At 39.5% G+C, this 18943-nt stretch overlaps 2 pseudogenes; both read right to left on the bottom strand.

Moving 5' to 3' along the window:
* Positions 1–7613: 7613 nt before the first annotated feature.
* LOC119618762 (apoptosis-inducing factor 1, mitochondrial-like) lies at positions 7614–8702 on the bottom strand (annotated as a pseudogene).
* LOC140712454 (apoptosis-inducing factor 1, mitochondrial pseudogene) lies at positions 8666–10778 on the bottom strand (annotated as a pseudogene).
* Positions 10779–18943: the final 8165 nt, after the last annotated feature.

Raw genomic sequence — 18943 nt, 5'->3', positions numbered from 1 at the left:
AAAATAATACAGAGATATAAATTAGTTCATTTAAAATGTTTATATAAATATTTCTGGACTAAAAATAAACACCGAAATGTGAATGCATATTTCACTGATACATTTGTTTTTGTGTGTCTATGTGATCAATTATATAAGCTAGAAGTACAGTAATTTACCTTACAGATTTGGAAAACAGCTAAAACTGGCAAAAAGATGCATAAGAAAGGATGTGTTCAATGCACATTAGGAATGCTAGTGCTCAAACCTGATTAACACCACCAAAGGATCTGAAATTCAAAGGTGTTAAAATAAAGTAAAATGGATTATAAAGTTAAACTAGGTACCAAATTCCAAAATATTAAGAATAACTGGTCTATTGAATACAGGCTTAACATTGATATGAGTTGAATAATAATAAAGTTAAAGCTTTTGATCTGTAAGATCTGTCATTTCTGAAATATTATTTCACTAACCTAAAGAAATGAATTGTTCCTTTTTCTTCCAATATCACAACTGCCTCCAAAGGTTCTCTTTACAGCTACCAAATTTTGCTTTTTATAATTCTGAGATCATTTTGAAATGAAGACACATTTTCTAAAGTGAATCGTTAAAAAATAATGGACTCTTAACAATGTACTCTCCTGTTCAATTTAAAATGTTTTAGGTCTCATTGCAATCTCACTGTAAATGAGCCTCAGATTATCCAACACCATCAAAGCAAAATCTGTCCAGGATTTTCTCATGTGTTTTGTATTTATAAACTTTTCTTCAGCCTGTAGAAACTATTTTAGACCTTGAGCTTTTTAGTGACTAAAGAATAATTGCTAAAGAAATAATTTAAATATTAATAGATATATCATAATACAGCTTTTAAATGGAGCGATATGTACCATGCAATTCTATTTTCTGATAGAACAGACCAGGTTCTATAACTAATCCTCCAACCAAAAACAAGTTAAAATGCCAAGTGAGATATATTTGTAATCTTTTTAAATGTCTATAGCTTGCTAGCAAGAAAAGTAAGGAATATTCAGATGTCAAAAATTAAGTGAGGAAAGAAACGCATCAAGGTAAGCAGAGAATTTAAAACAGATCATTCCTTAAAGGATGGCAATTTTTAAATTTGGTAATTTTAATATTTGGAATTTTTCATGACTTTAAACATACAGGAACAGATAACAATGCCCAAAGCATATCCAATGAAGTTTAATAGAAGGAGAGAGGAAAAAGAATGATATAATAAATATTTGAAGGAATAATAACTTCAAGTTCCTAAAATGTCTGGAAGATCCCTCTCCACAAATTCAGAATCCTCACAAATAACAATAAAGATTAAAAAGAGAAATATACATCATAAAAAAATTGCCAAAAAACAATGAAAAAGAGAAATCCTAAATAAAGCTAGAGAAAAAATAGATACCACATGCAAAGGAATTGTAATGACACTGACAGCCAATTTATCCTGTGCAACAATGGGAACCAGAAGAAAGTGGAATTATATGCATACTGAGACAAATTAGGTGTAAGAGTTCTAAACCTAATGAAAAAAATTAATCAAATGTATTAAGGTATATCTAAAATAAGCTGTATTAATGTGTGCAATTCAGTGAGCTTCGATAGATTATTATTACCATGAAACCACTGCCACAACCATAATACAGACTATTTTATCACCCCAAAACTACCTCAAGTGCTATTACATTACATACCACTCTACCACTGGTACCAGACAATTGTTGCTATATATTTTTTATAGTATAGCATTTTCTGCACGTTTTTACATGAATGCATCATATAATGTCCATTTCTTGTGTCTTGATTCTTTTACTTAGAGTAATTCTGAGGTTGATGCATATTGTATTATTAATCAGCAGTTCATTCTTTATTTCCGAGGACTATTCAATTGTACAGATATACCACATTTCGCTTATCCATTCACTTATATTTAGGTTGTGTCCACTTTTTTACTATTGGGCAAAAAGCAGTCATTAACATTCATCTTTGTGTAGATCCATGTTTTCATTTTATACCTAGAATAAAATGCCTGGATCCTATGGTAGGCATATGTGTACTACTTAAAATGTGACAATCTTCTAAAGTAATCTGAAGTGTAGGAGAGTTCCTGTTGCTTCATATTCTCACCAATATTTGTATTCCCAGAAATTTTACCATAAGCATTCTAATTATATGCAGTGTTATCTTACTGCAATTTGGACTTTTATTTTCCTGATGATGTCAAGCACCTTTTCATGTCTTATTGACCATTGTTTCCTAAAGTACTTGTCCAAATTTTTTGCCCATTTTCAAATTGGGTAGTTTGTCTTCTTACTTTTTAATTAAAAGAGTGTTGGCCAGGTGTAGTGGCTCACACCTATAATCTCAGCACTTTGGGAGGCCAAGGCAGGCAGATCACCTGAGGTCGGGAGTTCCAGACCAGCCTGACCAACATGGAGAAACCCCATGTCTACTAAAAACACAAAATTATGATAGCTTGCTGAGAATGATGGTTTCCACTGCATCCATGTTATGCACATGTACCCTAGAACTTAAAGTATAATAATAATAATAAATAATTTTAAAAAATACAAAATTAGCTGGGCATGGTGGCACATGCCTGTAATCCCAGCTACTCAGGAGGCTGAGGCAAGAGAATCGCTTTAACCCGGGAGGTGAAGGTTGCAGTGAGCCAAGATCACACTACTGCATTCCAGCCTGGACAACAAGCGCAAAACTCCATCTCAAAAAAAAAACAAATAAGTTCTGATTTATCAATTTTTTTCTTTTATGAGCCATGCTTTTTGTGTAATGGCTAAGAAAATTTCCTACTCAAAGTTGCCAAAAAATTTTAACCTATGTTTCCATCTAAAAGTTTTATTTTTAACTTTCCCATTTACGTCTATACTTCATCTCTGGTTAATTTTTGTGTGTAAGGTAAAGGAAAGGTTGATGTTTACTTTTTTTTCCATACAGACATTCATTTGCTTCAGCACCATTTGTTGAAAAGACATTTCTTTCCCTGTGGAATTGCTTTAGCATCCTGAAGAAAACTATTTAGTAGGTATAGGCATGAGTGTATTTATAGATTTCCCATTCTGTTCCATTGGTCTATATATCTACTTCTTCACTAAAATCATACTGTGGATGAAGTACACAAAAATCATAAAAATAATAAAGAGTATTTCAAATATATTAATTTAAAAACTTATAGAGCAAATGTTCCCATTTAAGAAAGAAGAAACTTATAAACTCTGTTTTCTAAATCCAGCTATATTTTGTTTATAGACAATATATATCTGTAACATAAAGATATAAAGTATGAAAGAAGAAAAACTGTTATGTATGTCAAGCAAATACTAAGGAAAGTTCGTATAATTCCATTAACAGCAAACAATTTGTTTATAAATGAAGAGAATTGATAGAACAGATCAATTCATAATGATAAAAGTTTCAATACACATGGAAAACTATCAGTCCCAAAATTATAAGCAACTAATAATATAAGTTCAATGAATACAAAGCAAAAAATTATGTAAACACAAGAAAGAAAAATACACTCTCAACATAGACTATTTTAATCTACCCCTTCCATTAATCAATGTATAAATCAGACATCTTGTTACAGTCTAGCTCAAATGAAAGTACAAAAGTGTTTCTAAAACCCATAGATCAAAAAAACTACCACTGAAAAAATGCCACATCCACAAATACCTGAAGCTCTCCAACCTCAGGGATGAATCACCCCATTATCCTTTTACCAAAAATTCCAACCTTTTAATATGCCTTAACAGGTAAGGAAGTGCTTGCTCCTGTTTGGTTTAGGCTAAGTAATACAAAGTGCTGTAACAAAGAAACCTAATAAATTTCAGTTGGCTTAACAAAATAAAGGTTTATTTTTTATTCATTTTACAATCCAATTGAATGACCACCAATTGATATGGTCACACAGTGACCCAGATTACTTCCATCTGGAGGTTCCACTATACCATAGAACCTCAACTAAAGAACCTCATAGAACCTCATGGTTTCACCATGCCATAGAACCTCAACTAAAGAACTTCACAGAACTTCATGGTTCCACCATGCCATAGAACCTCAACTAAAGAACTTCACAGAACTTCATGGTTCCACCATGCCATAGAACCTCAACTAAAGAACTTCATAGAACTTCATGGTTCCACCATGCCATAGAACCTCAACTAAAGAACTTCATAGAACTTCATGGTTCCACCATGCCATAGAACCTCAACTAAAAAACCTCAGAGAACCTCATGGTTCCACCATGCCATAGAACCTCAACTATAGAACGTCATGGCTCCACCATGCCATAGAAACTCAACCATAGAATCTCATGGGTCCACCATGCCACAGAACCTCAACTAAAGAACCTCACAGAACCTCATGGTTCCACCATGCCACAGAACCTCAACTAAAGAACCTCATAGAACCTCATGGTTCCAACACGCCATAGAACCTCAACCATAGAACCTCAACTATAGAACATGGTTCCACCAAGCCATAGAACCTGAATTACAGAACCTCATGATCCCACAATGTCATAGAACCTCAACTATAGAACATGGTTCCATCATGCCATACAACCTCAACTACAGAACCTCATGGTTCCACCATGCCATACAACCTCAACTAAAGAAACTTCATGCCATAGAACCTTAACTAAAGAACCTCACAGAACCTCTTGGTTCCACTATGCCATAGGACGTCAACTAGAGAACCTCATGGTTCCACCATGCCACAGGACCTCAACTATAGAACCTCATGGTTACACCCTTCCATAGAACCTCAACCTCACAGAATCTGTTGCTGGATCTTGTGCATATATCTAGAATCTGGGGGAAGTGAAAGAATGGAGGTTCACAAGAGGTTTTAATGGATCAGTATTGGAATGGCACACATAACTTCACAAGATTTAGTTACATAGCCAGACATAATTACAAATGAGGCTGGGAATTATTTTGTAATAGTGTGTACCCATGAAGTAGATAAAATAGTTTTGGGGAACACATAGAATACAATAAAACCACCCTTTTTAGTGGACAGCTCTGTAAGTTTTGAGAAGCACATTTAATTGTGACATCTGTAGCAAAATCAAGATATAGGATAGAATTACCCCCAAAAGAAATTCCCCTTTCCTCTTCACAGTCAACTCCTCTGCCCCAACTCCCACCTCTAGCTCCTGGCAACTATAGATCTATTTTCTTTCTAGTTTTGTCTTTTCCAAAATACCAGATAAATGGAATCATACAACATGTAGCCTTTGGGGGCAGGCTTCTTTCACTTAATTTAGCATGTGTGTGATTCAACCATGCTGTTCTGTATATTAGTAGTTTGCTCCCTTTTGCTGAGTTTTATCCCATGATACATGACACCAAAATACCAATTCATAAAGAAAAAATATAGATGAATTTGACTTCAAAATTAAGAACTCCTGCTCTATGAAAGACACTCTCAAAAGATGAAAAGATAGACTATGAGACAATAGTTGCAAACAGCATATCTGATAAAGGACCTATATCCAGGATATATAAAGAGTTCTTAAAACACAGTAACATTGTTCCTGTTTGGTTTAGGCTAAGTAATACAAAGTGCTGTAACAAAGAAACCTAATAAATTTCAGTTGGCTTAACAAAATAAAGGTTTATTTTTTATTCATTTTACAATCCAATTGAATGACCACCAATTGATATGGTCACACAGTGATTTATTTAATGGGCAAAAGATTTGAACAAACACTTCATCGAAGACATATGGATGCCAAGAAGCACGTGAAAAGATGCTCAATATCACTAGTCATCAAGGAAATCAAAATTAAAACCATAATGAGATATCACTACATACCTATTATAATGGCTGTAACTTTTTTTTTTTTTTTTTTGAGATGGAGTTTTCTCTTGTCACCCAGGTTGGAGTGCAATGGCACAATCTCGGCTCACTGCAACCTTTGCCTCCCAGGCTCAAGTGATTCTCCTGCCTCAGCCTCCCAAGTAGCTGGGATTACAGGCACCTGCCACCACGCCCAGCTCATTTTTGTGTTTTTTTAGTAGAGACGAGGTTTCACCATGTTGACCAGGCTGGTCTCGAACTCCTGACCTTAGGTGATCCACCTAAATGGCTGTGGGCTATGATATTTTAAATTGGCAATACAAAGTGCTCAAAATGATGCTGAGCAATTGGAATTCTTTTCAATTCCTAGCAGTAATATGAAATATATATCCACCCAATTTGGAAAACAGTCTTGCAGTTTCCTTAAAATTAAACATACATTTACCATACAATCCAGCAATTCTACTCCTAGGTATTTACACAAGTGAAACAAAAACTCAGGTTCACATAAAAACCAGTAAAGGCTGGGTGCGGTGGCTCACACCTGTAATCCCAGCACTTTGGGAGGCCGAGGCGGGCAGATCACGAGGTCGGGAGATCGAGACCATCCTGGCTAACAGGGTGAAACCCCATCTCTACTAAAAATACAAAAAAAAAAAAAAGCCAGGCGTGGTGGCAGGCGCCTGTAGTCCCAGCTACTCAGGAGGTTGAGGCAGGAGAATGGCGTGAACCCGGAAGGCGGAGCTTGCAGTGAGCCGAGATTGCGTCACTGCACTCCAGCCTGGGCAACACAGTGAGACTCTGTCTCAAAAAAATAAAATAAAAAATAAAAACCAGTAAAAATGTTTATAGCAGCTTAATTCATAAATACCGAAAACTGGAAATAATCTAAATATCAATCTACTGGTGAAAGGATACACAAAAACTATTGTTTTTCAATGCTAAATTAGGTAATGTATGGATATATATTAAGGGCTCCAAAGTTTATTAGATGAACAAGTCTATTTTATCTCACATTAAACTGTAATCTTAGTTCTAAAACACTATTGTTTTAGAAAGTAAAGATTGTTATTTTGTTTTTATTTTCTCATTCCAGTGAACTATCAGTTCTCTTCAAAGAAACAGTGAGAAGAAACAAAGCTGAAGTCTGGCAAATATGTGATACTGAAATATCTATTAGGCCAAAAAAGATTGTGAGAAAGATTACTCCAGATGAGACAGCCAGTCATTGGCACTAAGCAATTTCAGCAGTGTCCTAGATTCCAAAAGTAAAGTCAATACTGAGAACAGTGTTTCTTCAAAAGCCTACGGAAGGTTCTCACACAACCCTCATAATGCGTATCTGTTTCCCAATCTTTAGGCAAGAGCTGCATTCAACATATTCTGAGTAAAATAGGCCAATGGCCATTTTAAAGACATTATATGTGAATCACTCAAATTTCCAACATGCCTGGGAATAAGCGTAAAACTATATGGTTTACAAGAAATGCTTGTGAAATGTTATCTTGGTCACCCCTAAGTTTTAATGTCATTTTTTGTGAAGTTTCATTGTTTAATGTCTAATTCCTAATTCTTTAATTTTTTAAGAAGGATCAGATTTTTTTCATGATGTGAAAATTAAGAATTTGCCTACATGGTTGAAAATATTCACAAGAGACTTGATTATTCACATTCACATTCACATACACAGAGAAAGTTTGCTGAATTTAAAAAAAAAAAAAAAAATGCTCTTTTACCCATGCAACCCACTCTCAGGGACACTGAAGTGCTTGTCTGTTCCTCTGTGGGCTTCAGTTTTCATCAATGTTGAATAGTTTGGCCACTTCACTAAGATCTTCAGATTGCTCACCATCCTCAGTGGTCTTCCTTGCTATTGGCATTAGGTTAAAGATGTTCCATATAGCATGAACCCCACAACCACTTTGTCCCCGGAATGGAAAATGCTACCTTTGCTGTAGTCCTCTAAGGCTCCTGGGAGAGGAGCCTTGGAACTGCAGGGGTGCTGGGAGGAGGAGTAATTTCTGAGGCCTCGTACTCTGTTTCACTCTCTGATCGGGTAACAGCTCCTGATGACTCTGTGGCAGATTTTGGGTTGTCTTGTGCAGCTGCTTTTGCAAAAGCACCAACTGTGGGCCAAGAGCTTCACAGCCAGCATCAGGGCTCAAACCATTCCAGAACACTGACTGATGCCAGTACGACTTAGCAGCTCCAGTTATATTTTCCCCAGCCAATCTTCCACTCACAAAAGCATGATCGTGGTGCTCTAACCGCCTCCTCCCAGATTTATATCATAGAAGCATGCAGCATCTCCTGCTGCCCACGTTTGAGCATGCGTATAGCTCTACATTTACGCAGAAGCCACCAAAATCTGGGTCTATTTCCAGCCCACCAGTTCTCGACCAACTCAACACTGCACTTTTTTTTTTTTTTTTTTTTTTTTTTTGAGACGGAGTCTCGCTCTGTCGCCCAGGCTGGAGTGCAGTGGCCGGATCTCAGCTCACTGCAAGCTCCGCCTCCCGGGTTTACGCCATTCTCCTGCCTCGGCCTCCCGAGTAGCTGGGACTACAGGCGCCCACCACCTCGCCCGGCTAGTTTTTTGTGTTTTTTTTGGTAGAGACGGGGTTTCACTGCGTTAGTCAGGATGGTCTCGATCTCCTGACCTCGTGATCCGCCCGTCTCGGCCTCCCAAAGTGCTGGGACTTTAGGCTCATGGCTGTGGTCAGTTTCTACCATCCCACCATCTTTCAACCTGATGAGTAACTTGACACTGCACCGACTCCAACCGACTGCACAATAGCAATGGGCATCATCTGAACCCCATCTCGTCTGACTTTTTCCATGGCTCAGTTGCAGAGGGATTTGCAGAAGACCTTTCCCATATTTCCTTTCTCAGAAAACAGTCTGAATCACTTCTGCCCCCAAGGCTCCAACCCTTTCTGCCAAGAGCACAGGACAGTTCACCACCAAGCAAGCCCCCACTGATAACCGTAATTGACTTTAATTCCATGAAATCTTTGGAGTCCTACACTCTCCAATCATTCTAGAGTGTTGCTCTGCTCTTCACCTCTGATCCAGCTTCATCAGTGTCAGACAGACTTCTTGGAGGACCTCTTGTTGCAATCAAGCAGTTTTCATAGGCTATTTGAGAGCCATTGTTAAGTTTCACTGTGTTGCCTCTCACTTTCAGCTATACCACCTTCTACCTGGTGAGGATAGCCACAACACCATTCTCGATATGAGGCAAGTCCTGAGCAGAGACACAGAAAGAGGTGGCTGGAAATACATGCTTCTCTCTTTTTCCATTCCATTGTCTGGATCACAGCATCTTTGTGACATCTGAGTCATCTGAAAACCACAGTTCTTTTGGAATTTTTCTTTGTTTTTCACTTTTATTTTAGGTTCAAGGGTACACTTGCAGGTTTGTTACACAGATAAATTGGATGTCATGGAGGTTTGGTGTACAGATTATTTCATCACTCAAGTAATAAGCATAATACCTGATAGTTAATTTTTTGATCCTCACCCTCCTCCCACCCTCCACCTTCAAGTAGAACCCAGTGTGCATTATTCTCTTCTTTTTGTTCATATGTACTCAATGTTTAGCTCCCACTTATAAGTGAGAACATCTGGTATTTGGTTTTCTGTTCCTGTGTTAGTTAGGATAGTGGCCTCTAGCTCCATCCATGTTGCTGCAAAGGACATGATTTCATTCTTTTTATGGCTATGTAATACTCCATGGTGTATGTATATGTACATTTTCTTTATCCAGTCTACCACTGATGGGCATTTGGATTGATTCCATATCTTTGCTATTGTGAATAGCACTGCAATGAACATATATGTGCATGTGTCTTCATGGTAGAATGGATTACATTCCTTTGGGTATATACTCATTAATAGGATTGCTGGCTTGAATGGTAATTCTGTTTTAAGTTCTTTCAGAAATCACCAAACTGCTTTCCACACTGGCTGAACTAATTTGCACCCCCACCAACAGTGTATAAGCATTTCCTTTCTCTGCAACCTCACCAGCATCTGTTATTTTTTGACTTTTTAATAACAGTCATTCTGACCAGTGTGAGATGGTATTTCATGGTGGTTTTGATTTGCATTTCTCCAATAATTAATGATGTTGAGCATTTTTTTATATGCTTGTTGGCCGTGTCCTCTTTTGAAAAGTGTCTATTCATATCCTTTGCCCATTTTTTTTAATGGGGTTGTTTATTGCTTGTAAATTTGTTAAGCACCTTATAGATTCTGGATATTAGACCTTTGTTAGATGCATAGTGTGCAAATATGTTCTCTCTTTCAGTAGGCTGTTTACTCTCTTGATAGTTTGTTTTGTTGTTGCTGTTGTTGTGCAGATGCTCTTTAGTTTAATTAGGTCCCGTTTGTCAACTTTTGTACCATGGTTCTTTTGAAAGAGGAGATCGTATGTATGACAGCTCAGGATCTTCAGACATAATCAGGACCCCAGCCCCAGCATCCCAAGCCCAGATGGCTCTGGCTGCAGCAAAAGCAGCAGTTCTTCCGCCAGTGAGCAGGAGAGGGACATGATTTGGTACACTGGCTTGAGGAACTGGCTCTCCACCTAGAGCAGATAACATGGTCCTTTTTTGCTTCTCTTCTGATGTAAGCCCTAACCCTAGCATTCTTTCATTATATCTTTTTTGGTTATCCTTTATAGTCATGTAGGTATATGCACCAGCTCCTACTGTTGATAAGCCCACAATAAGGACTTAACACAGAATTATCTGTTCTGCCTCCTGGTGCTCCAGAGCTAGCCATTTGTCATGTTATATGGAGTTCTAGAGGAATTCGAACTTGTGCCATTGTTGGAACAAGTTGCCTAGAAGCCAGTTTCTCTGCCTCGGGGTGCAGACGCACACCATCTGCACCAAGGGCACCAGCTTCTCCTTCAAAGTACCCACCACAAGGCGTCCACACCAGAACATTTCAGCAACTGCTACTCGGAACTTCTTCCTTTAGTTTCCTTGGATTCACATCAGACCAACGGGTCAAACGCCATCTAATGTTTACGTTTTTACACTTAATTTTTTCCCGAATGATTGTGGAATACTCTTAATTTAATTATTCACAACTTACTTGCAAAAGTCTACATTGTATATTAGGAAGTAAAAAGCTAGTCACCTACTTGTTGTAAAAGCTTTAAGAAGACCTACATCTCATCTGTTGGCAGAATCTTAGGGAGATTATTGGCCAAAAAATATAAAAATAATAAAGGACCGAGTTCCAGCAAAGAAGTGGAGCTGATGCAAGATGGAAAGATCTCAATCAGAGTTGAAGTCTGTGAGAATGGTTCAAGTACACATACTGAGACTAGAGGATTAATTTTCCATCCTAAAAACCATTTACAGAGCAGACTGCAAGTGTATAAAAAAGGATCAAGGAGGCCAGGCACGGTGGCTCACGCCTGTAATCCCAGCACTTTGGGAGGCCGAGGTGGGTGGATCATGAGGTCAGGAGTTCAAGACCAGCCTGACCAACATGGTGAAACCCTGTCTTTACTAAAAAAAAAAAAAAAAAAAAAAAAAAAAAAAAAATTAGCCAGGCCTGGTGGCACGCACCTGTAATCCCAGCTATTCGGGAGGCTGAGGCAGGAGAATCTCTTGAACCTGGAAGGCAGAGGTTGCAGTGAGCCAAGATCACGCCACTGCACTCCAGCCTGGGGGACAGAACGAGACTCCATCCCAAAAAAAAAAAAAGGATAAAGGCTGTCACCTGTTGTAGGAGTCTGAATTATGCCAGCTCAGTGGCTGATCTCAGCCACTCACAAAGAGGCACCTTGCCCAGGTAACATCAGCAACTGGGCCGCAGAGAAATGCTCACGATATCCACAAAAGCATTAGAGCAGCACTGCCATTAGCTCCAAGCTTCAGATTCTTAGAGGACCCCTTCGGTGAGCATTTCAAATCTGACATCCCTGACATCAATAAAACAAAGAAAATAAATGGCAGTTTGCATAAAATTGCAAGGACCACTAACCCCACTCCAGATAGAGAAGGACAGAGGCTATGCTCGAGCAACCCCTAGAGGACGTAGGGGGCTGAGCTGTAGAATTGCAGGTTCATTTATATCTGTCTGTTAGAGTCTTATAATCTTATGTGGCCAGGAGCAATAGCTGTTAGAATAATATTTATGGCTACATAGTATTCAGCAAAAAAGCAGACAGCTCATTCAATTATTTACTTTGACTATATACATGGTAAATAGCTCTCAGAAAATGTCTCTCAGAGTGACCTTGGGCTTTTAGTCTCCACCAAAAGAACTTCAGATTTCAAATGGAATAGCATCCAATGTTAAGTTTCCCTTGTCACTTCTTATAATTTCTTATTAGGTTGGTGCAAAAGTAACTGCAGTTTTTGCCATTGACAGTAATGGCACTTTGGGAGGCCAAGGCGGGCCAGTCGCCTGAGGTCGGGAGTTTAAGACCAGCCTGCCCAACGTGGAGAAACCCCATCTCTACTAAATATACAAAATTAGCCAGGCGTGGTGGCACATGCCTGTAATCCCAGCTACTCAGGAGGCTGAGGCAGGAGAATCACTTGAACCCAGGAGGTGGAGGTTGCGGTGAGCCAAGATCGCGCCACTGCACTCCAGCCTGGGCAAAAAGAGTGAGACTCCGTCTCAAAAAATAAAATAAAATAAAGAGTCACAGGTAATCAACTATATTTTGCCAAGCTGAAAATGTATTTATTGAGAGCACAAGACAAACAGAGTAAATTAACACTCTAATCCCTTTTTAAAAGTCAACTACAGGCCAGGAATGGTGGCTCATGCCTGTAATCCCAGCATTTTGGGAGGGTGAGGCAGATGGATCATTTGATCTCAGGAGTTCAAGACCAGCCTGGGTAACAGGGCAAAACCTCATCTCTATAAAAAATTAGCCAGGTGTGGTTACATGCAGCTGTGGTCCCAGCTACTTGAGAGGCTGAGGTGGGAGGATCACTTGGGCCTGGCAGGTGGAGGCTACAGTAACATAATTGTACCACTGCACTCCACCCCGGGCAACAACAGTGAGACTCTGTCTCAAAAAGAATAAAAATAAACAATAAAGACTTAGGACGTCTAATTCACACCAACTTAGGATTTCTCCACAAATAAGACAGCAAAGGTTTTTCTACTGTGGTTAACTTTCTCTTAGTATTTATTGGATAAAATCATACAAGTAAATGCAAGCATCATTCTCTGGATGGACTAATATTTTATAAATAAAAATGGAGTATCTCATATTGCCAAAATAATTTGAAATTAATTGTAAATTGCATCCCTGTCCGAAAACATCATGTTTAGAAATATGAATCAACAGAATGACTCTTTTTTTTTTTTTTTTTTAACTGGCTAAAACCAACAGAAGAGCAACTCGGTTCCATTTTGAGGAGGTAGGATACCATAGGGGTTAAGGACAGTCTTTGAGGTCAAGGACAGTCTTTGAGGTCAGTAGATTTGAGTGGAAATCCTGCCTCTCAGAAGCACCTCAAACCGTGTGTGTCCTCTTTAACAATTTACTTCTTTCCTTTAAGCTTTACTTTCCCACCAGTAGGAAGACAGTATTAATAACTACCTCATAGCAAAGCAAGTCAACTAATCTATATGAACTATAGTTCCCCCTGCTGTAAAAATGAACTGTTAATACTGACCTCAGAGACTCATTGTTCGAACTTAACAAAAAACCTGCTGAAACACATGAAATGTCAAGAACTACATAAATATCATAATTAAGTTGCTTCATATCATTTGTGGAACATGGCGGTATATAAATTAAGTAATTAAATATATAAGTATTAACAACAATTAGTCTGTAGAATTTTCTAGTCAATTCTCATACCAGGGTCTCGGGCTCTTACACTGATTGGAAAACCACATTTGGACATGGCTTGATATACAGGATCCTTGCCTTTATATCACTGAGTGAGCTTGTTGTGGAGACAAATGTCCAACAGGCATAAACAGACAAACTCATTTCCCTTCATGACTGCACAATCTGAATATGGGTGGACAAGTGAGGTCAAAACATGGCTGAACCTTGGCACTATTCTTGCCTCATTGGTTTTCAGCCCAGGTTTCTTAAGAAAGAAAGCTTCTTTTTTATTGCATCATCTCAGCCTCTCAAACCCCAAAGGGCAACATTTCTAGAGATTTCTGCATAGCAAGGAGGGTTTTCTCCCACCCAAAAGCAATGTCTCAAACTTTTGCTGCTGTTGTCCTGACAGACTCCTTATATCTTTTTCTCCTTCAGAGACCAATGCTAAACTCGAGGGTGGCTTATTTAAACATTTTTTTACTCACCTTATTAATATCCAGTGGAAATTATCTGGACTGCCTTTCAAAGAAAGTTCTATTAGTGTCAGGTAACAACATGCTCTGCAGTTTAAATGCAACTTTTAAGCATTTCAGAATTGATGCTTAAGTAATCACAGGATTTGCATTTTAAAACTTATGCTAGCATAATGAAGTAAAAGAGAAGCCCAATACCTGTGTTCTAGTCCTGACAGTCATCAAATTCTACAAACTTCAGCTTTCTTATCTACACATGGATTTTTGCCAAGATCTAATGTGTGTGCGTGCACACACACACACACACACACACTCCAAATCCGTGGGTCCCGTGGGTCCCATGGGTTCTGCATTCATGAATTCAACCAATTGCAGATCAAAACTATTCAAAAAAAAATGTGTCTGCACTGAACACATACAGACTTTTACTTGTCATTATTCCCTAAACAATATGTGACAATAACTATTTACATTGCATTTGCATTGTATGAGGTATTATAAGTAATTTAGAGATGATTTAAACTATATGTGAAGGGCCGGGCGTGATGGCTCGATGGCTCAACGCCTATAATCCCAGGACTTTGGGAGGTGGAGGGGGGTGGATCAACTGAGGTCAGGAGTTCAAGAACAGCCTGGCCAACATGGTGAAACCCCATTGCCACTAAAAATACAAAAATTAGCTGGGTGTGGTAGTGGGAGCTACTCAGGAGGCTGAGGCAGGAGAATAGCTTGAACTTGGGAGGCAGAGGCTACAGTGTGCCGAGATGGTGCCATTGCACTCCAACCTGGCAACAAGAGTGAAACTCCATCTCCAAAAAAACAATATAAAATAAGGTATATGTAAGGATGTGCATAGGTTATATGCAAATACAAAGCCACTTTATATCAAGGACTTATGCAACTGCAGATTTTGATATCTGCAGGACTTCCTGGAACCAATGCTCACAGATACCAAAGGATGATATTATAACATAAATGTGCTTTTGTATACAAAGGTAAGGTTAAAAGGGATTTGGTTATCTCTAAAATTTCCAAATTGCTTTTCAAATACCACAAATTATTTCCCAAGTAGTTATGATAATAACGCATGGGGGAGAAAAAGCCACTTGCAAACATCAGAATTCATGTTTTTAGCACCAATTGTGGACAGCCTCTGTCCCTGGACCAGAAAATGTAAAACCGAATTAGATACCTATCTACATTCAAGAAGCTCATGGCACATCATAAACATTATCTCTGGTATTGCTGTAGATACTGCAAAGGTTTGCAAGGATTGCAAACAAACCATCTATTCCTTAGGTAGCAAGATGAACCATAACAAAGGACTTAACGTCTATAACCTTCACAATATTTCTGCTTGACCTCTCCATTACGGAGCAGCACACATTAATTTCAAGAGGATCTTCCCATGAATAATCTGGCACACCCTTTTTTCCACCCTCATGATTAATAAAAGGCATTCTACGAATGTTTTATAGCAGTTCCCAGAAGGAACAACTCATCTGCCCTGTGCCTGAGAGCTGACTGTGAAAGACCTCTGGGCTAGAGAAATGGCCTGGGATCTTCACCTTTTAGCAGGAAAACTTCCAGGGAATCCCTTTTTTCTGTCCACAATTCATTTTGACTCTCTGCTGCTTCATCCTCCCCACTCATCACCTGGGGAGTGGGAAAAGGGATGGCTATGAACTGATTTATGTCTCCCCAAAATTCATATGTGGAAGCCCTAACCTCTGATGCTATTGTATTTCAAGATAGAGTCTTTTTTTTTTCTTTGTCGGGGGGGTGGACAGATCTTGTTCTGTTGCCCAGGCTGGAGTGCAGTGGTGCAATCGCTGCTCACTACAACCTCCGCCTCCCAGGTTCAAGCAATGATCCCGCTTCAGCCTCCTGAGTAGCTAGGATTACAGATGTGCACTATGACACCCAGCTAATTTTTGTACTGTTAGTAGAATGGGGTTTCATCATGTTGGCCAGGCTGGTCTCAAACTCCCGATCTTAGGTGATCCGCCTGCCAGGGCCTCCCAAAGTGCTGGGATCACTGGCATGAGCCATGGTACCCAGCCACAGGATAGAGTCTTTAAAGCGGTAATTAAGGTTAAATATGACCATAAGGGTGGGGCCCTAATCCAGCAGGATTGCAAATGCACACAGAAAGGGGTATGTGAGGACACTGTGATAAGGCAGCCATCTGAAGGCTGAGGACATAGACTTGGGGGAAAGTAAGATGCTGACACCTTAATCTTGGACTTTCAGCCTCCAGAACTATGAAAAAATAAATGTCTATTGTTTAAGCCATCCAGTCTGTAATATTTTGTCATGCCAGTCTTAGCAGACTAATACAGGGGATTCACCAAGCTTTGGAATCAAAGTGTTCTTCCGACAGACACAAACACTTCCTCTGTTTTCAGCCCCAGGCCTGTGTCACCATTTCCATAGAAGCCAGTGCCTTCCATTCCTCTGGGCTGCAGAGCAAGTGGGCAAACTTTGCATTGGTATCCCACAAACCTTAGGCAATTAGCTATTAACATCACCCTTTTCCTCTCTGCTAAATCAATTTCTATTCTTATTTCTTGTGATTTATAGCTAATGGCACCTCTGATTGCCATCAAAAGTGAAATTCCACCCATAGCTCCAGCTACTAGGGAAGCTGAGGCAGGAGAATGGCTTGAAACCTGGAGGCAGAGGTTGCAGTGAGCCAAGATTGTGCCACTGCACTCCAGCTTGGGCAACAGAGCAAGACTCCATCTCAAAAAATAGTAAGTAATAAATAATAAGTAATAAAGTTCCATGTCACCACACTGAAGGTAAGTTATACATTATACATCTGAACTTTCAAGAAATCAGGGAGAGAGAAAATAGCCACATCTCCAATTAGCCCAGTTTCAGTTGGCATGACAAGGAAGTCCACCTACTTTAACCTTTACAAGAAAAGTAACTTTGAAACTATCAATCCGCATTTTGTTTTCTGTTTCTGCTTTCTTCAGCTCTTTTCTGTCTATAAAACCAAAGTGCCCAACTAAAATATTTAAACTAAACTTGCTGGCCGAGTGCAGTGGCTCACACCTGTAATCCCAGCACTTTGGGAGACCGAGGCAGGCCAATCATGAGATCAGGAGATCAAGACCATCCTGGCTAACACAGTGAAACCCCATTTCTACTAAAAATACAAACACTTAGGCAGGGGTGGTGGCGGGTGCCTGTAGTCCCAGCTACTCAGGAGGCTGAGGCAGGAGAATCGCATGAACCTGGGAGGCGGAGTTTGCAATGAGCTGAGATCACGCCACTGCACTCCAGCCTGGGCAATAGAGTGAGACTTCATCTCAAAAAAATAAAATAAAATAAAAAAATAAAAATAAATTAAACTTGCTATGATTTTGTCTTTTGCCAATCTGGCGATCCCAAAGGGACCCAGGGTACACTGCTGATCACCCCCAAGACTCTTTGAGGAATGCAGGAAAAGCACCACTGACCCCTTTACAGGTTTCCTGTCTTCCTCATGGAGCCCTGACGGTCGTAAGTAAGTTTCTCTCAAGTCAGACTCTGCTCTTTTTGCATTGCACCCCTGGTTTTTTGGCTTTCAAATCCAGTTAGTTTGTGCTATGAGAAGGGACTTGGCCTTTGAGTTTGTGGTGGCTGACAAGTAACTGGCAAGAGCTGCATCTTTCTGCTCCCACTTTGGAGATGTCTTGGTTAAAGTTATAGAGGCTTATTTGTTTTGGTCTTAAGCCCCCAAGAATACGGCCAGACAGAAATGTGGGTGTACCCCACGTGCAGCTAGTGTATTGACTGCTGCCAGCTCTCAAGGAATTGTCTAAGTCTTCCTTTCTTTTGGTTATCTTTGGGAGAAGCTCTGGATCATGAAAGAGCTACAATTTTAAAGGTAACTGACAGCAGTTGCAATAAATGGTTGTTATTGTAGGAGGTATGAACTCCTCAAAATTCTTAAGTATTTGGGTTTCTGTCCTCTTCTTTTCTTTTTCTTGAATGCCTCAGTAAGGGAGGCTTCAGGGTACTGACTGGGTCAGACAAAACTGGGTATTGGCTAAATTGACCAAGGGGATCTCAGAACCAAAGCTACAACCTGACTGGTGGGCATAGTTTGAGCAAACTTAAAAGCTATTACAGTTGTGGCTGGCCGCAGTGGTTCATGTCTGTAATCCCTGCACTTAGAGAGGCCGAGGCAGTCAGGAGTTCGAGACCAGCCTGGCCAACATGGTGAAATCCTATCTCTACTAAAAATACAAAAATTAGCCTAGTGTGGTGGTGCACACCTGTAATCCCAGCTACTCGGGAGGCCGAAGCAGAAGAATCACTTGAACCTGGGAGGTGGAGGTTGCTGTGAGCCAAGATCGTGCCACGGCACTCCATCCTGGGTAACAGAACGAGACTCTGTCTCTCAAAAAAAATAAAGCTATTACAGTGCTCACCACTAAAAAAATAAGACTTCCATGAAAAAATAAACTGGTAACAGAATGGGCTGACTGACATTAGGTTGCTCACCACCCTCAAGAATATTTTCATGCAATGAGGTAGGCCATGAAAGCATTACACGACACAAGCCCATGGTGCTTTCTTCAGGCTTTAATCTTGGCTCTAAGAGAGCCAAGATTCAATCTACAAATTTCACCCTTAATTTCTAAAGACCTGAATACCTTTTAGATGTGTAAATATTAGGTCCCAGAAGCTGCTTACAAAAATAGCAAAATCATACTACAGATAATTTAGAATTATGATGGCCATGACATGGAATTTTCCAGATGAACCACACTGCACTTTAAGAAATGCATTTAAAAATGAGAGTCTCTCATGGGGGGCCTATCAA

This window comes from Chlorocebus sabaeus, chromosome 9, assembly GCF_047675955.1.
Source record: "Chlorocebus sabaeus isolate Y175 chromosome 9, mChlSab1.0.hap1, whole genome shotgun sequence".
NCBI classification, from domain to species: domain Eukaryota; kingdom Metazoa; phylum Chordata; class Mammalia; order Primates; family Cercopithecidae; genus Chlorocebus; species Chlorocebus sabaeus.
This window is presented reverse-complemented; position numbering and strand designations above follow the sequence as displayed.